The sequence below is a fragment of the Saccopteryx bilineata genome, chromosome 4, assembly GCF_036850765.1.
Source record: "Saccopteryx bilineata isolate mSacBil1 chromosome 4, mSacBil1_pri_phased_curated, whole genome shotgun sequence".
NCBI classification, from domain to species: domain Eukaryota; kingdom Metazoa; phylum Chordata; class Mammalia; order Chiroptera; family Emballonuridae; genus Saccopteryx; species Saccopteryx bilineata.
In genome coordinates, this window is record NC_089493.1 from 115,026,473 (window position 1) to 115,043,938 (window position 17,466).

The 17,466-nt window shown below is 36.9% G+C and overlaps 1 protein-coding gene and 1 pseudogene across 1 annotated transcript in view; one reads left to right on the forward strand and one right to left on the reverse strand.

Moving 5' to 3' along the window:
• Window positions 1-17,466, forward strand: part of MDGA2 (MAM domain containing glycosylphosphatidylinositol anchor 2) — a 1,032,115-nt gene that overhangs the window by 536,539 nt on the left and 478,110 nt on the right. The gene's annotated exons all lie outside the window — the stretch shown is intronic.
• Window positions 427-3,803, reverse strand: LOC136333955 (tubulin-specific chaperone E-like; annotated as a pseudogene).

A 17,466-nucleotide genomic window follows, 5' to 3' on the forward strand; every position in this document is an offset into this window, starting at 1 on the left:
ATATTTTAGGGGCAAAGTGTGAGATACAGATTGTTCTGAAGACTGATAATCACCCATAGGAATTGGAGATATCATTTCCCTTTACAATTCTAGGTGCCCATAAAAATAATTCACTCTAAAATACTGTTATAGGCTAAATTAATATAACTTTATTTTTATTTTATTTTAATTTATTTTTTTAAGTTAGGTACAAAGCCTTCATTGTTGCTGTTACATGCAAGCCTAGAAATGGTCTCTTCCCAACGACGAGTACAAACTTTCTATACTTACGGAAAGGCATAAAACCTCATAATTTTTTGAGAGTAGAATTGCTCCAATAAATCATTTCCAGTGAACTCTGGTCACGATAAACAGTCTAGTCTCTGAGTTTTATTAGTTGGCTGTCATTGTAGCACATAGACAATCTCTAGTTCCAACAGAATAAACCTATAATGACTGTTGGTCATTTTCTAGTTCAGTCTCTCTGCCCAGCATTTTGGGACTGCCTTGGGGCAGCAGAATGTCTGACACAAGAGCTTTGAGAATACATGACAGTGATCTCTCCATCTTGAATGAACTGTCATGGAGAGTGGCAGTTGTTTCTCCAGGACTTTCTGATTGAGGTGATTAGGATATTTTCTCTTCAGTGTCAATAGCTGTCTTTTGAGCAAAAATGGTGGTTGTGGTTTGAGTTTCCCATCGTCACATGCACCATATTTGAGGCAGCATGACTGGTATCTGGGGTGGGCTGCCAGAATCTCCTCATTTGGCCTGTTTTGGTCTGGATCCCACCTTTTTCTGTACATTTCCAAATGCTTTTCGGGAATCTAGCTCAGCTCCACGACTTTCTTCGGGCAGAATCGTACATTTGTTTAGGGTCTCCAGCTGATCAATCCTGGCAATAATGAACTGACTGTCATCTCTGCTTGCCTCCTTCAGTCAGGGGGTTTCTTAGGCAGGACAAAGTGTGAAAACGCTGTAACTTATCTAGCTCATTGATAAATGACCATGGTGATATCCAGCTGTCACTGACTACAAAGGATTGCGAAGAAGGGAACATTGATTTTTTTACACCTAATTCCAGCATCTGGGAAATATAGAGAAGAAGTAACAATGTCAGAAAAGATTAGTTATTTTAATCTGGGCAGATATGCTATTAGAAACAGCTGATATTTATCAATTAATTGATTAGAGGAAAGGTCTAATAAATTGACAACGTAAAGAACTTCAATCAGCCTTTCTTTCTCTTTCTTTCTTTCTTTCTTTCTTTCTTTCTTTCTTTCTTTCTCTCTCTCTCTCTCTCTTTCTTTCTTTCTTCTTTCTCTTTTATCTTTTTACAAGTGAGAAGAGGAGAGATAGACTCCTGCATATGTCCTGACCAGGATCCACATGGCAACCCCTGTCTGGGGCTGATGCTCTGCCCATCTGGGGCCATACTTGCAACTGAGCTATTTATAACACCTGAGGTAGAGGCTCGGTGAAACCATCCTTAGCGCCTGGGGCTGACATGCTTGAACCAATTGAGCCATCACTGTGTCAGGGGAAGAGAGAGAAAGAGAAGGGGAAGGAGGAGAGGTGGAGAAGCAGATGGTTGCTTCTCTTGTATGCCCTGACCAGGATTTGAACCTGGGACATCCACACATAGGCCAACACTCTACTACTGAGCCAACCGGCCAGGGCCAACCTGGCCTTTCTGAAATGGAAATATTACTAGATTCATGTTACAGCTCCTCAAAGACCAGCCACCCAGTGGCACACCAGAGCACTTAGATCTATGTTATTCCTGTTTGGCTAAGGACTAATGCCTACACTGTAGAAATGTTTTGGTTGGATATGGTAAACTATGGGGAAATCTCAGTTTATTTACACTTAGTTGTTTCATAACAGAATCAACTTCAATAGTTCCCCCAGGATAACTCCCAATCATAACAATTTGCTCTTTTCCATTTTCCTCTGATCCATCTTTGAACACGGTGATTCTTAATTACAGTAAGAAGGTCTACTCCAAAGTTTACTTTGTTTGAACTAAGATCCTCCTGTTTGGTGCCTGCATTTAAAATACAGTCCTCCCTTCATGACTCACATCCAGTTTGCCTAACTTGGGATTTCCCATTCTGTTCCTAACCAGAGCCCTACGTTTTCTGGTTTATTATAAAGGATATACATGAACAAGGAGGTGAAGAGGTACGGAAGGTGAGGTCTACAAGGATCCTGAGCACAAGAGCCTGTCTGTACAGTTTGGCATGCCCTCTATCAGCATTGAAGGTGTGGGGGGAAGGGGAGATATGTTCACTGATGTGGACACCATCCAAATGCCACAGTTTAAAGATTTTTGTGAGATGCCATCATGTGGATGTGATTGATTATTAATTCAATCTCCAGTCCCACTTTCTTCCCCAAGGAAGGTGATTCTCTCTTTGGCCCTCTTGTTATTAGAGCAAACAAAATAGAATTTCACTGAATTATATATTTGGCACGAACTGGCTAAATTTATCTATTAAGAGAACACTAGCAAACCATAATGACAAATATCTCTGTCAAGCCTAATGTCAAAAGACATTCTTATTTTTCTATAAGTGTGCTGGCATTTTTTGTTTTTTAATACCTTACCAGGTAAAAGTTCATTTGGTTATCTTATGAATAAATTTAAATATGACTGTGGTAGAGTGCTATCTTGCAGTGAGTAAACTAGAACAATTTATTTTTTATTACCTTTCTAATACTCTGCAGTGTCTGCAATAACTGCTCATTTATGTTATATTTATTATAAAAACCATTAGAGATTACTGCTTCACTTTTAATGAGACTGAGGATGATGGTGAAAAATTCCCATAAGAAACACATAAGAAAGAAGATGGAAAGTTGTTCAGGAGGAACACTAAAAAAATATCCTTAACTTGTAAAATTTGTGGTAAAATAAATATTGATTTTTAAATATAAAAGTGCTAGATTTAAGTCAGGGAAGCTTTTTAGAGTTCTGGAAGAAACATTATAGTGAAACTTGACTACTCTAATGTATTTATTCACTCAAGTAACAAAAAATAAATGTGTTTAGAATATACTGGATGCCATTACAGCACCTTCTCCTTCATAAAAAAATTTGACATATTGATGATTTAGATGTGAAGACTTAGTTTAGGGTAGTGTTTTATTTCTCTTTTAACTAATAGTTATTCTTTCTCTCACAAGCTGGCACTCAAATCTTTTAGATGCCTTAAACATACCGCTTCCAGGACATGCAGTTCTTTATTGAGACACTTTTACTTGTTTCTTCAAGAGTATTACTTTCATTATTTTGCACTTGGAAAAACAGTGGATCTTTTATTTATAGAGTCTTCAAATGTTAAAAGGATTGTCTTATATTTTTGCTTAATGTAATTTTTTCATGACAAATTGTGTTTACCTGCAAAGAACTGAATTCAGAAATGATAGTAGGTTGAGCAAGATAAGCCTCAATTCTGTCTAGGAAACAAATTTAGATAGCAAGAATTTTGAGTTGGTATGATGGCTTCATGTCTGGAAAGACCCATCCTAAGCACATGACTTTTACCTTGTAGTTGACCCTCAGTCTAAGATGGCTCCTGAAGTTAGCATTTCAGACAGTGAGGAAGAGAAGGGGAATAGATAAATGCACCTATGCCCTTCTTCTCTTTTAAGGCACTTCTTCAAAATGCCCACAGAACACGTCGGATCCAAGTATACATGTGTGCAGAAACAGCTGACTCTGCAGGCCTGAGCATACTCTGCTTAGGAAGGCCTGCTTGCAGGTTGGCTCTTCCTTGATTGGCATCTGAGAATTTGGATTTCAGGAAGGGTCTCGCCATTCTCTAACAGACAGCAGGTGCCTATGTGACCAGCTTCCAGTAAAGTGGAGTCTCTAATGAGCTTCTCTGGTAGACAGCGTTTTGCACCTTTTATTAACAACGCAGAGAGAATTAAGAACCGCTTGTATGACTCCATGGAGAGAGGTCTCTTGGAAGCTTGTACCTGTTTTCCTCTAAACTTTGTCCCATACACCTTTCCCTTTGTTGGTTTTATTGTGTATCCTTTCACCGCAGTATGTCATAGTCATGAATATGACTGTACAGTCCTATAAGTCCTCCATGAGTCATCAGACTCATCGCTGAATTCGGTGCCTGCCTTGTGGAATGGATTTTATCTAATTTATGTTTTCATTGTGAAGGGTCTGTGGACCTCTGACAAAGCATGAAAATTCTGTCAAGGCTATGCTACTGCTCAAATTATAATACAAATTTTAAAGTACATTAGAGATCTGGTAGTTTTTTTGGTGTTAAGGTTAATACAATTTTACATTTTTTTTCGACATTCTCTTTGGAGGGTGACTGCATAATTATGGAAGGCTAGTGTTGTCATTCACTGAAATTAGAAAAACTGGAAGAGCTGGTTTAGAGGAGACATCAGGAAGTATCTGGGATGTTACATTGAAAATGGAGAGTAGACAGAGGTGGATTAAGGTTGGTTGAGGCCCTGGGCACAGAAGAAAATATTAGACCCCTTAACAAAAAAGAGAGAGACAAGGAAAATAAAAATACATGTTAACTATATTTTTAAATAAATAAAAAAAATATTATGTACTATTAATGTTACAATTGTACATATGAAACCAAACTTGGTGTCATTAGAAAAAAATGTAAAGTTGGGGTTTTGTGGGCCCTTCAGAAGTTGGGGCCCAGGGTGCGACCCGGTGCACTAGCCGTTAAGTCTGCCTCTGAGGGTAGATACTGTTGCATGCAGACTGGAATTCAGGGAAAAGGTCTGAACTATAAATTCCATCTTAAGAGTTATAATCACATAAATTATGTTTAGACTACTGGAGGGGTGACTGAGGATGTGGGTGTAGATAGAAAGGACCGAGCTTTAAGACACTCAACCATTCTGTGGTCAGGAAGGTGAGTAGGAACTGCTGAAGGAGGCTAAGCAGAAGAGGCCAGAGAGGAAGTCTCTAAACAAATCTCTTTCTATTTGCCTTGGAGAAAAATTAGAGAATATCTTTCTTTTCCCTCTACTTTCCTTTCTTTTTTTTTTCTTTTTCTTTTCCCTTTATTTTTTTCTCTTTCTCCCTTCCTTCCTTCCTTCCTTCCTTCCTTCCTTCCTTCCTTCCTTCCTTCCTTCCTTCCTTCCTTTCTTCCTTCCTTTCTCTCTCTCTCCTTCCTTCCTTCCTCCCCACTCTCCTTCCTTCCCTCCCTCCCTCCTCCCTCAATCCCTTTCTTTCTTTCTTTCTTTCTTTCTTTCTTTCTTTCTTTCTTTCTTTCTTTCTTTCTTTCTTTCTTTCTTCTTTCTTTCTTTCTTTCTCTCTCTCTTTCCTTCCTTCCTTCCTTCCTTCCTTCCTTCCTTCCTTCCTTCCTTCCTTCCTTCCTTCCTTCCTCTCTTTCTCTCCTTCCTTCTTTCCTTCCCTCCCTCCCTCCCTCCTTCCCTCCTTCCTTCCTTCCCTCCCAATCTCCCTTCCTCCCTCAATCTCTTTCTTTCTTTCTTTCTTTCTTTCTTTCTTTCTTTCTTTCTTTCTTTCTTTCTTTCTTTTCTTTTCTTTTTTCTTTCTTTCTTTCTTTCTTTCTTTTTTTATTTTTTTCTTTCACCAGGGGGAGAGACAGACAGGAAGGGAGAGAGGTGAGAAGCATCAACTCTAGTTGTGGCACCTTAGTTGTTTATTTATTACTTTCTCATATGTGCCTTGACTGGGGTCTTCAGCTGAGTCAGTGACACTTTGCTCAAGCCAGCAACCGTGGGGTCATGCTGATGATCTTATGCTCAAGCCAGTGGCCTTGGGGTTTTAAACCTGGGTTCTAAGTGTGCCCGGGTCGATGCTCTGTCCACTGTATTACCACCTGGTGGCACCCTTATTTTTCTATAGCTTTATGAACTTTTGTAATTCTTAAAAATTTAGGACATGATAAAAAAATAAAGTCAAATCTTTACATTTCAATGATACTTGAATATATTTAGCATACTGTTTGATATTTTTAATACCAGCTATATTGCCCCACTGATTCATTTAGCATTCCATGTCTATTCTAAAGTGTGGGTGCTTTTAAGATAAACTAATTCATAACTCACATTACCTGTTCTTCTATTTTTATTTTTGTTTTTTTCTCTAATATTTCTAGTTTTTATGAATAAATTTGTCTTTGTAAATTTACTTTTCCCATTTAGCAAGAACTTTATTTTTTTCCTGCTAATGGCTAATTCATAATTTAAAATTGACACTAGAATGGTATCATTTGCTATTTTTCTCTTAATTTCAACAACTCATGCTCAAAATATAATTTTATGCTTATAAAGAGTAATGGGAAAATATTTAAATGGTTAATATAAATTAATTAAAAGTTATAGAATTGAAATAATAACTCCTCTGTGCATATTTCAAAAAGAAAGCTGATGAAGAGTCAACTTTCATTGGAAGACTATTAAAAAGTCAATATCTCAATTTATTGAAACTTATTGCTGTATGTTGTGGGTATTTTGTGGAGTGGGATTTTATCTAATTTACATTTTCATTGTCAGAATTATAGTGCTAGGAATCCATTCAAACAACAATGGTTGCGTTAATTACTATTATGTTCTAGGTAGGATCAGTGCTTTGGGTTGGAGACCCCAAGATCAAGAATAGTCCTTGTTATAATGGCTTAGGGTTTATTAACGGCAAAAGAGTTATGTCTTAGGTCAGGTTCTTTACAAGTAAAGCTTGAGGTGAAGATTCACATGCAAGTGATTTGTTAAGGAAGTGCTCTCAGGAGAAACTGCTAATGAATCAAGAAAGCAGGAGAGGAAAGAGGAGAAGCCAGGCAAGGCTGTGACTTTTAGATTAGCCTCAGCCTGATCCTGCAAAGAAACTGTGCAGTGTATGTTTCAGGATCTGCTCTAATTGGGCACAAGAGACCTGGCTTTCCTATCAACACTAATCATTCATTGGCTAAGAGGCGCTGGGTAGGGTGGGCAATCCCAAGCATTCCCAAGATTCTGCCTCTGAGAGCAAAGTGGCTGCACAGCCCAAAGACCTTCTTCCATGAGAAACGGAATCCTAGTGAGCTACCTGTGAGGATAAAGGAACGCTGAATCAGACAGCACACCAGTCATTTGTAACCATATAGAAATAGCCAATTTATATAACATGTTAAGTGCTCTCACAGAAGGAATCTCAGTGAAGCTATGTATGTCAGTGGAGAGGACAGGACATAATAGAACTTTATGGGAGAGGGGAAGCTTCCAATAGAATGATTGTTGGAGGATCAGATGGAGATGACCAGATAATAAATGGAGAAAAGGAGAACCTTCAGGTCAATAGGAGACCTGTGTACAGGGGCTCCGAGGCATATGGCCATGGAAGAACTGGAGGTGCAAACTAGAAAGAAAGTCTTTTTGTATTTTCTAAACCTGTCATGGGATTAAAATCAGTGATGAAATAGAAAAGCTTTTTGTAAACCATTGAAGAAGTAAAATCCTGTTACTGGTTGCTTGGAGGCCATGGTTAATACCTTGGTAACGCTACAAAATACAACCCTTCCATGGGGCAATCTGCATGAATCCCCAAATTCTGGTGTATTTGCACCAAGCTATACCCTCCTCTGTCACCTTTGATTTGAAATAATATTAGCAGATCCTACTGTACAGTTTCATAGACATACAGGAAGACCAACATTGTTAAAGATAAGCACTGATTTTAGTTAAGTTCTCTCTCTCTGTTTATTCACACAGGAGATGAGAGAATTTTTTAAAGTTGAAGCCCAAAGAAAAGCTGCAGCCAAAATAAAAAAGAAAAACTGAAGGCTTTTAGTTTTTTAAGGCATAGTAGTTTCAGAAATACCCATCCTCACCCCACGATTTTCTTTTGTTTGCAACGCATTCACCATGATCTTTCCGTCTCCTTCAAATTCTGTTCTCTGGCTACCAGAGAAACCCTTTTTGATGTTCAGCCTCTCTTTTGTTCATTGCTTCCCTAAGCTTCTTGTTTGCTCTACACACGAATTCTTCCTTATCACACTATGGACATATACCAAGTAGTCACTCTAATCTGTAGAGATCTTTTAAAATGTAAGTTATATTGTTATTAGTAGTAGTATGAATAATGTTAGCAGTATTAGTGACTAGCAAAATACCATGTTTTATGCATGGAGTATAAAAACTTTTAGGTTAAACTTTGTGGCTTGATTAAACAATTGTGGTTCTTTCTATATAATTAGGTTTAGAAGCAAGTGTGACATTTTGCTATATTTTATGACCATAAATTTATTAAAAATCAAACCTGTATGATCTGAAGCCCTGTGCCACTCAGAAATCTTTTTATTCTATTAAATAATTCAAAGAAAAATATTTTATTTTTAATTTTCTCTGATATTAGGGCAGGATAAAAGGATAAACTTTGGTTTTTTTTTTCCAGAAGTGTAATATGCATTGCTCATCGTCATGGACCACAGATAGTCCTTTATACTCCTTCGTGTTGATGCTCAGTAACTACATTCATTAGATCCCAAAGGCTCTGGTGTCACATTACCCCAATAATTAAATAGATCAGACAAGATGATGTTTATCTTACTTGTTCTCTGGCTTTCTTTGAGTGATGAGGGGCCTTCTTTCAGAGTTCAAACAAGGCTGTGTGTGTGGCTTACCTACCTGGCAACTGAGAGAAAATAACTTCAATTCACAAATCCTCATTCACTAGACATCAATTAAAGAGGAACCTAGAAGCCTGAGCCCTGTGAAGACCTAAATCCTCATACGTTTGGAACCTCTATGTAATACACGTTTTTGGATTCAACTAGGTCTATCTTTGATCTGTGCTTCAGGTTTCTAACATTTTCTTAACTTCTCTCAGTCAACACTGATTGTATTTAAGGCTTCATAAAAACAATGTTTCAGAAATGTCATTATAGCAAAAACCAAGGTAGAAAGCTTTATGTTGGGAGTTGATTAACCCTAAGCCAAGTATTATGTTCTAGAACCTAAGAGGATCTCTCTCCCTGTTGTTTCTTCCAATTAGGTAGAAAATTACAGTAAAACAGAATCTCCTAAATTTTAGCATCTTTCTTTTTCTGTTCATGTTATTTTTATGGAAATTATTGTTTAATTTTATTGTAAATAGGATTTGAACGTAATCAAATTGAATAATGCAGCATATCTGAAATTGGCTATATGTTATTCCCGCTGTGGGACCAGCAGTTGTCCCAAATATCCTTTCTCCTCTTTTTCCAGAGTTATTGAACCATCAGATTTTAGTTGTGGGCTTGGAGGGAGGGGCCATACATCATAAAGAGTACATTCCCAGCCTTTCTTATAGGGAGGGATGGGCTATCACTATATGATGTAAGCAGAAGTGTTAGGAGGCAGCATCCTATATCTTGCTGTAAAAGACAACTAGCAGGCACTTTTTACCTTCTCTTTTCTTCTGCGAGGCATGGGATGTGACCACTAGATCTGTAGCTGATATTTTGGATCTTGAGCTCAAGCAATACATGGTAGGGAAGGTAGCTGTAAAGAACTTGAGTCTATGAGCAAAGTCATTAAGTACACACTGAGCTGCCTCACTCCAGATTTTTTTTTTTAGTACAGGACAGAATATATCATCTTGTATAAATCACTGATCATTGTCTATCTTATTTAGAAAGAACCTAATCTTCACCACACACACACACACACACACACACACACACACTGCCGCCGCCTCTGCCGCCACATTTCTGTTTAAGTGCTATATTTTCATTCAACAGATACATGTGGATTATCTACTAAACTCATTTCTGGACTCCAGAATTGAATGATCCATGATGTGTTCCACTCGGTATTTCCTGCATATTTTATTGCTTCTCCAGTGCCATTCTGTGCAGCTATGCCAGGCTAGTTTGGAAGACTTTCCGTGGGAAGAAATGAAAAGTAATAATGAATTAGTTCTACAGTTCTTATATTGATTAACAAGCAGTTGTTTAGGTTTGAGTTCAGCAACCTACATTAAATTAAAATAAATTAGATGAATACTTCTTTTATTTATTTACTTCTGTATCCATTCCTTATTATAGAAGGTATTTAACGTTTATAGCTTCCACTATGTACTCCTTTCACTGTATTCATAGATGTTAGTATAAAATGGTTTTCTGTCATTGACACATAGCTAGTTAGCAATTTTCCTTTTAGTTTTCTCTTTGAACAATAGGATTGCTATGTTCTTGTCATTTCAGGATTATTTATTTATAACTATGGGAAAAAGTGCAGCTAACATGGCCTGTATTATTCTGCATTTTTAATTACAGTTTTGTTCAGTTTGGGATTTTTGTTTGTTTGTTTGTTTTTGCCTTCCAACTACATTAACTTTTGTAAATGTTTAATAGAAATAAGAAAAAAATTATTATTCTATGAATGAAAGACTTTCTATATTTTATTAATCATGTGTTGATTATATGTTTTAATTTCTTCCAGTCTTATTTTATAACTTAATAGAAAAAAAATCTATTATGTAGAACTACCTACATCTCACATATATATTGGAATTTCCCACACAACAGCATGTTTCTCAAATTTATTTTGATTCTGATTTGTTTTATAACTTTATCTGCTCTGTACTTGACTGCATATTGATTAATGACAATATGTTTTTGTTATTAGTTGTGACATTTAACATTAGATTAAGTAATGATTCTTTCCCTGTTAGTTTTAAATTGCAAATTTCTTATCAATTTGATCTTATTGTATATATTGTTACTCCTGATTGGTTGATTTTAATATATATATTTCTGTTACTACTTTGTCCATATCTTCTTTCCTGGTCATGGCTTTAAATCTTTTATTACCACCTTATTTTAATATATATTAAATTCTGTATAGAGTTGGTAAACATCATAAAAACTTTTAAGCCAATTATTATATATATGTTACATGTATACACTTATAGTTTATAATTCTTTACATTATATATTATAATTTCTATAATTAGATATATATACACACACACACACATATATATTTGGTAAACAGCATATGCATTTGTTAATTCCAAATTCAATCTAATAGGCTTGACCTGTAGTGGCACAGTGGATAAAGCACTGACTTGGAATGCTGAGGTCGCTGGTTCGAAGCCCCTGGCTTGCCTGGTCAAGGCACATATGGGAGTTGATGCTTCCTGCTCCTCTCACCTTCTCTCTCTCTCTCTCTCTGTCTCCCTCTCTTTCTCCCCACTAAAATGAATAAATTAAAAAAAATTAAATTTAGTCTAATAGACTCGTGATGGGGGAAGTCAGTCTCTTTACATTTAGTCTATGACTGATGCAACTGTTTCCATCTTACTTTATGGTTCTTATGTATTTAAAATTATATATTTCCCTTTTTCTTTAACTCTAATTTTGGTTATTTTATCAAATTTCTATTTTTTCACCCTTTTTCCCTTATCTTATTTTTTCCTATTACTAGAATTGTGCATTTAAAAAATTATTTAGTTAAACGTTTATGATTCTATTGATATTTATAAACAAATTATTTATTGTTTATCTCATAGAGACATACTCTTTTCCTTTCCAACTCCTCAAGTTTAAGATTTTTTAGGCCCTGGCCGGTTGGTTCAGTGGTAGAGTGTCGGCCTGGTGTGCAGGAGTCCTGGGTTCGATTCCCAGCCAGGGCACACAGGAGAAGCACCCATCTGCTTCTCCACTCCTCCCCCTCTCCTTCCTCTCTGTCTCTCTCTTCCCCTCCTGCAGCCAAGGCTCCGTTGGAGCAAAGTTGGCCCGGGTGCTGAGGATGGCTCTCCTCTGCCTCAGGTGCTAGAATGCCTCTGGTTGCAACAGAGCGACGCCCCAGATGGGCAGAGCATTGCCCCCTAATGGGTGTGCCAGGTGGATCCCGGTCGGGCACATGCGAGAGTCTGTCTGACTGCCTCCCCATTTCCAACTTCAGAAAAATACAACAACAACAAAAAAGATTTTAGATAACTTCTCTCCTTTCCTTGCCTTTCCACAAGGCATTAAACGTTTTATCTCTTCTTTGTGTCCTACACCCACTCCTAATTCCTGTGTTTTGCTAGGATGCTACAAATCCTCTTATTCTATGTCTTTTTGGTTTTAAGAATCTTTATTTAGTATTTAAGTTGTATATTATCCAGGTGAACCATATTGACCCATCAAATACCCATGTATTAATGTTAAATGCTTTTATATCTATTTTCCAAATTGAAGGCTTCTGGTCCAGTTTATTTGTTGGGTAATTAGAATATTGTCCAAAGTATTTTTTTCAGGTATGGTGATTTGAACCCTGAGGTTACTGAATGTTTACATATCATTGAATATTTTTTTTCACACTAAGATGAAGGAAACACCACCTTTTTTCCTAGTAATTGCAAAAGCAAAATCCCACATTTTTGGAGCTTTCAGTGTTGGGGATGAGAATCCTAAAGACAGGCTTACCCATTTAAATCTAGTTTTACTGTTAGTCATAGAAAGTATAACAGAAAGTAGAATTTGATTTTCTTCTCATGTAGAAGTCCAGGGCTATATATAGTTCAGGTCCATTAGGGACAACTTTATGATGTCCAGAATTGAGATTTCTTCTATTTCATTGCTTATCTGTACTTGATTTTCATTCCAAATAAGCTCATGATCTAAGATGAAAACCAGGGGAAATGTGTTGGAATGAGCAAAATGTGGAGTCCTGTTTTCCTATAAAGACATTTCTGCTTGAAACACATGGAGGCAAAATCCCTGCCTAACAGATAGCTGGGAAGTTTTCTCTGTCTGGGCCAGCCATGTACTTGATGGATACTTTGGGTTTCAATTTACAATGGGAGAAAGGGAGAGTCAACATATAGGAGATAAGTAGGATCAAACACATTAGAACAGTTTCTTCTTTCTACCTGGAAGCCTAAGCAATTTTCTTTGTAGATTTTAAAGTCACAACTTTTTTCAGAATTTTTTTTCTCATCAATTAGACTTATAACTTGACAAACCTTCTCAATGAGTAGACCTACATCTTTCTGTGGCACAGGAATATTTCCTTTCTGTGCTTACTTTTATAAAGTAGAGGAAAAAATAGAAGAAAAATATTTAATACCTTAAAACTTGACTACTGTACTTTTAATATTCTGAGTGACAAAATCAAAAGATCCTATGAAGCATTTCTGCTACTTGTTAAAGTGCAGTATATTTCTCAGATAAGGACATGTGTGTTTAAATTTTCCAGTGAATTAGCCACTTTTTCATAGAATAGTGTTTTTAATTTAAAAATATTATATAAGCTACAGTCATTCAGACTTGGGTATTTGGCAAAAATTTTCTCAAAAATGAATGAAGTGAACCTGCCATACCAAAAAAAGCACCTTACCTGTATTTGTTAATAATGATGAAATTCACATTTTAAGAGAAAAATTAGAATTTTGGAACATCTGCCAACATAAGGGTGACAACTTCCCAACACTTAAAGACTGTTCTATAGAGATTGATGATGAGATTAATAAAAATGACTTTTGTTATAGAATGAAATATGTCAACATTTGAAAGGTCTGCATAACTCAGTGAATTTATATTTTCCAAATGACTAATGCATGATGTTATGAAACCATATATGAATAAAAGAATTCATACAAAATGCAGGCTAAACCAACAAATTTTAATGTAAAAAAGTACTAAATAGAGCAACATTTTACATGTTGTATGCAGAAGTTGATATGTTTATTCAGCTAGATCTTTTCCACTAAACTAGATATTAATGAGATTTGTAGGAGTACAAAACAATTCCATTGTTTTTACTTAATTATTTTTTGTTTTGGAAGATACAGTTTTCTGATTAAAAATGTTCATTTTAAGAGTTTGTCATTAGTTTATTAATACAATTTAAAATGAGTTAATATACAGTTTAACATGGTCTCAGTTTTAATTTCTGATACAATTATGAATGGATATAATGCAAATATACAAAATCAATTTGAGATTTTTAATAATTTTTAAAAGTGTAGAGATGTTGTAAGAACAAAATGTTTGAAAACTGCTACTCTGTATCATAGTGTCTTCTCCATCTCTCTCACTTTTCTCTCTCTTTCTCTCTCTCTCTCTCTCTCTCTCTCACACACACACACACACACACACACACACACGCACATGCACTCTTAGTCTTCACCATATTCCTGAATAATTTCTAGTATTGTAGCAGTATTATGCACCTTTATCTTTGTATCTTTTTCTTAATTCAATTTAATGGGTGACACTGGTTAACATAATTATACAAGTTTCAGATGGCAACCATTGAATTCTGTGTTCACTCTCCAAAGTCAAGTCTTTGGCAATCACCGTTTTATTCTCTCCACCTCCCCCATGGATGGCCCTCCACTGCCGGCAATTACTCCACTGTTGTCCATGTTATCAGTGTATCTTTTTTTGTGTGTGACAGAGACAGAGAGAGGGACAGATAGGGACAGACAGACAGGAAGGGAGAGAGATGAGAAGCATCAATTCTTCATTGCGGTACCTTAGTTGTTCATTGACTGCTTTCTCATATGTGCCTTGACTGGGGGCTACAGCAGACCAAGTGACCCCTTGCTCAAGCCAGTGACCTTGGGCTCAAGCTGATGAGTCTTGCTCAAACCAGATCAGCCCATACTCAAGCCGGCAACCTCGGGGTTTTGAACCTGGGTCCTCCACATCCCAGTCCCATGCTCTATCCACTGCGCTACCACCTGGTCAGGCATCATTGTATCTTAATAATATATTTTTAATATCTGAAATTGCTAGGTGATTTCTCTAACTTTTTTTATCCTGAACTGTTTTTTAGTTAGACACACACACACACACGCACACACACACACACACACACACACACAGAAAGAGACAGAGAGGCAGGAAGGAAGAAACATGAGAAGCATCAACACATAGTAGCATCATTTTAGTGTTCATTGATTGCTTCTCATATGTGCCTGCATTGATCAGTGGTCTCCAGCCGAGTCAGTGACCCGTTGCTCAAACTAGTGACCTTGGGCTCAAGCCAGCAATCTTGGGATCATGTCTATGATCCCACACTAAAGCTGCGACCACTGGGTTTTGAACCTGGGTCCTCAGCATATCAGGTCAATGCTTTATCCACTGAGTCACCACCAGTTAGGCAATTCGGAACCTTTATATTTAGTTTTCTTAGGTATTTTTTTTTTGTTGCAACTGTAAAAGGAATTATTTTTTTTAGTTCGTTTTCTGATGTTTCATTGTAGGCATAAGGAAGGCAATAGACTTCTGTATATTAATTTTGTATCCTACGACCTTACTGTATTGGTTTATTGTTTCTAGTCTTTGGAGTTTTTTATGTACAGGATCATATCATCTAAAAAAAGGGAAACCGTTACTTCTTCTTTTCCAATATTAGTGCCTTTTATTTCTTTCTCTTGTCTGATTGCTCTGGCTAGAACTTCCAACACTACACTGAATAAGAGTGGAGAGAGTGGGCAGCCTTGTCTTGTTCCTGATTTTAGAGGAAAAGTCTTCAGTTTTTTGCCATTTAATATGATATTAACTGATGGTTTGTCATAAATGGCCTTTATTATATTGTGATATTTTCCTTCTATGCCCATTTTGTTAAGTGTTTTCAACATAAAATGAAATGTATTCTCTACATCTATTGATAGGATCATATGGTTTTTGTTCTTTGTTTTGTTGATACGGTGTATTATGTTAACTGCTTTACATATGTTGAAACATCCTTGTGATTCATGATGAATTATTGTTATTATTATTATTTTTTTTTTACAGAGACAGAGAGAGAAGCAGAGAGAGGAATAGACAGGGACAGACAGAAACAGAGTGATGAGAAACATCAATCATTATTTTTTCATTGCTTATTGTGACATCTTAGTTGTTCATTGATTGCTTTCTCATATGTGCCTTGACCACAGGCCCTCAGCAGACCGAGTAACCCCTTGCTCGAGCCAGTGACCTTGGGTCCAAGCTGGTGAGCCTTGCTCAAACCAGATGAGCCCATGCTCAAGCTGGCGACCTTGGGGTCTTGAACCTGGGTCCTCCACATCCCAGTCCAATGCTCTATCCACTGTATCACTGCCTGGTCAGGCTGAATTATTTTTTTTACTGTGTTTTTGTATTCTATTTGCTAGTATTTTGTTTAGGATTTTATCATCTGTATTCATTAAAGATATTGGTCTGTAGTTTTCTTTTTTTGTGTTCTTCTTGCCAGGTTTTGGTATGAGGGTTATGTTGGCCTCATAAAATGTGTTTGGAAGTATTGCTTCTTGAATTTTTGGGAAGACTTTGAGTAGACTAGGAACCAAGTCTTCTTTGAATGTTTGGTAGAATTCACTAGTATAGCCATCTGCCCCTGGACTTTTATTTTTTGAGAGATTTTTGACAGTTGTTTCTATTTCCTCCCTGCTTATGGGTCTGTTTAGGCTATCTACTTCTTCATGAATCAGTCTAGGGAGAGTATTGTTCTAGGAATTTATCCATTTCTTCTTCATTGTTAAATTTGGTGACATATAGTTTTTATAATATTCTACAATAATTCTTTGTATATCTATGATATCTGTGGTGATTTCTCCTCTTTCATTTTGGATTTTGTTTATATGAGTTCTTCCTCTTTTTTCCTTAGTGAGTCTTGCCAAGGGTTTGTCAATTTACTTGATTCTTTCAAAGAACCAGTTACTTGTTTTACTGATTTTTTTCTATAGTTTTTCTGTTCTCTGTTTCATTTATTTCTGCTCTGATTTTTATTATTTCCTTTCTTCTGCTGGTTTTGGGTTGCCTTTGTTCTTCTTTTTCTAGTTCCTTAAGATGCGATGTTAAGTTCTTTACTTGGGCTCTCTCTTGTTTGTTCATATAAGCCTGTAGTGATATGACCTTCCCTCTTATTACTGCTTTTGCTGCATCCCAGAGATTCTGATATGTCATATTGTTATTTTCATTTGTCTATATGTATCTTTTTTCCTTTTTTGTATTTTTCTGAAGTTGGAAACAGGGAGGCAGTCAGACAGACTCCCGCATGCGCCCGACCGGGATTCACCCGGCATGCCCACCAGGGGGCGATGCTCTGCCCATCTGGGGCGTCGCTCTGCTGCAATCAGAGCCATTCTAGCACCTAAGGCAGAGGCCACAGAGCCATCCTCAGCGCCCGGGCAAACTTTGCTCCAATGGAGCCTTGGCTGCGGGAGGGGAAGAGAGAGACAGAGAGGAAGGAGAGGGGGAGGGGCGGAGAAGCAGATGGGCACTTCTCTTGTGTACCCTGGCCGGGAATTGAGCCCAGGACTCCTACATGCCAGGCCGATGCTCTACCACTGAGCTAACCGGCCAGGGCCTCTATATGTATCTTTTGATCTCTGCTTTTATTTCTTCTTTGACCCTCTCATTTTTTAGAGGTATGTTGTTTAATTTTCACATTTTTGTGGGTTTGTTTACTTCTTTTTTGCAGTTGAATTCTAGTTTCAAAGCTTTATGGTCAGAGAATATACTTGGTATAATTTCAATCTTTCTAAATTTGTTGCTGTTTGTTTTGTGGCCCAATATATGGACAATT